The following is a 2,616-nucleotide window of genomic DNA, read 5'->3' as shown; positions in this document are numbered from 1 at the left end:
ACAATATCATTAAACAGGCATAAAGCAAAATAACATCATGGATTTCAAAATCCCTTTAACAAATTCATGCTTGATAATTTTTAAATCATAATTGAGTGTTCTCAGCAAACCCATGTATTTTTAGGATAAATTCCACGTACCTTAAATTAGAAGCTTTTGAATGAACTCTAGCTTTTGGGATGCTATACGTACGACTGATGGGTGCTTTTTGTAGCCCTCGCAATGGGGATTTCGAATCTTGAAGAATTAAGGAAAACCCACGGTTAAATCTTGAGATATTTTGATCTTTGGGTTGAAACCTAAGGAGTGTTCTTGGTAATTTTGGGAGAAAATAACCTTATTTTGGTGTTTGGGGGATTTAATCTGGTGTTATGGCTGAATTGGGGTGTAAACTACCATTTTTTCCCTTAAAAATGCAAAAACAGAACCTGAAAATTGGGTGCGTGCGTCGCGCGATAATCGCGCGATGCTACTATCTTAGTCACGAAAATGGCATAACTTTTTACTCAGGTATCGGATTTTGAAAAAATTGGTATCGTTGGAAAGCTAATTCAAAGAGATTTCATTTGATATATAGTAGGCCCTGTAATTTCTTATATACAAAGGTTTATGGCGGATTGAAGTTGACGCAAGTTTCGACGCTCACTCAAACTCAAACAATAGGAAAGCTTTTAGCTCGTCCTTGAGTTTGGAGACCTCTATGATCTCAATTCATGCTCAAATAGATTTCCACACTACATAATTGATTAACATGCCAAATTTCCATAGGATTTCGGTAAATTTTTGGATTTGCTAGTAGGGCAGGGTTAAGGTGGCTGATCAATTTGTTCAACAACATTTTCAAGTCCGCTAAGATGCCCGAGGCGTGGAGATGAAGCACCATGATTTCTTTATATAAGAACAAGGATGACATTCAGAGTTGCAATAATTACCATGGTATTAAGTTGTTGAGTCACATGATGAAGATTTGGGAGAGGATGGTGGAGCGAAGGTTGAGGAAGATAATGTCTATTTTGGAGAATCAATTTGGATTTATGCTTGGCTGCTCGACGACAGAGGCAATTCACCTAGTGCGGAGATTGGTTGAGCAGTATAGAGAGAGGAAGAGGGATCTACACATGGTTTTTATTGACTTGGAAAAGGCGTATAACAAAGTCCCTAGGGAGGTTCTTTGGAGATGCTTGGAGGCGAGGGGGTCCTAGTGGCGTACATTCGTTCGGTTAGGGACATGTACGAGGGGGCAAAGACTCGAGTAAGGACTGTGGGAGGGGATTTTGAGCATTTTTTATCTTGACAGGTTTGCACCAGAGATCGACTCTTAGTCCGTTTTTATTTGCCTTGGTGATGGATGTGTTGACGCAGAGTATTCAAGGTGAGGTGCCTTGGTGTATGCTTTTTGTGGATGATGTAGCTTTGATTGATGTGTCACGTCGAGGTGTTAATGATAAATTGGAGGTTTGGAGACAAAACCGGGAAGCTAAAGGTTTTACGTTGAGTAGGACCAAGACGGAGTACCTGGAGTGTAAGTTTAGTTACTCGAGGCAAGAGGACGAGGTGGTAGTAAAGTTGAAGTCTCAGGTGGTTTGTAAGAGGGATAGTTTTAAGTACCTTGGATCTATTATTCAGGGGAATAGAGAGATTGATGAGGATGTCTCTAACCGTATTGGGGCAGGTTGGTTGAAATGACAGTTCGTCTCAGGAATTTTATGCGATAAGAAGGTGTCTCCCAAGCTTAAAGGCAAATTCTACAGAGTTACAGTCCGTCCGGCTATGTTGTATGGAGTGGAGTGTTGGCATGTTAAGAATTCTCACATCCAGAAGTTGAAGGTAGCAGAAATGAGGATGTTGCATTGTATGTGTGGATTCACGAGGACTGATAGGGTTAGGAATGAGATTATTCAAGAGAAGGTGGGGGTGGTATTAGTGGATGATAAGATACGGGAAGTGAGGTTGATATGATTTGGTCATGTGATGAGAAGGGGCTTGGATACCCCAGTTCATAAGTGTGAGAAGTTGTCCTTGGATGGTTTCAAGCGAGGTAGAGGTAAACTAAAGGAATACTGAAGAGAAGTGATTAGACGTGACATGGAGCAGTTATGGCTCACTGAGGACATAACCCTCGATAGGAAGGTTTGGAGGAAGAATATTAGGATAGAGGGCTAAGGTGTGTGGTCAAGGCATAGGCTGTAGTTAGGGGAGTTTGGTGTAGCTTGGTTGGTAATGCTAGGGTTGGGGGGAGGGGGTGTCCTTTGTTGGCTAATGTACTTAATTTTTGTGGTTGTTGTATCTTTGTTATTTTTATCATGTTGTATGCTTGCAATGTTTGTCTATGGTCCTTTGTCTTGAGCCGGGGTTCTATCAGAAACAATCTCTCTATTTCTTCGGATGTAATGGTATGGACTGCGTACATTTTACCCTCCCGAGACCCCCCTATGCGGGAAAATACTGGGTTTGTTGTTATTGTTGTTGTTTTTATTTTTTAATAAAAAAATTGGGAGGTGTGGGTAGAGGGGTGGGGTGGGGAGCAGTTTTTGTAAAAAAAAAGGAAATTTTGAATTTTTTTCTTAAAATCAGTTGATTTTTAAAAGGAAATTTGAGGGGGGGGGGGGGGGGGGG

This window comes from Capsicum annuum, chromosome 3 (genome assembly GCF_002878395.1).
Source record: "Capsicum annuum cultivar UCD-10X-F1 chromosome 3, UCD10Xv1.1, whole genome shotgun sequence".
NCBI lineage: Eukaryota > Viridiplantae > Streptophyta > Magnoliopsida > Solanales > Solanaceae > Capsicum > Capsicum annuum.
This window is presented reverse-complemented; position numbering follows the sequence as displayed.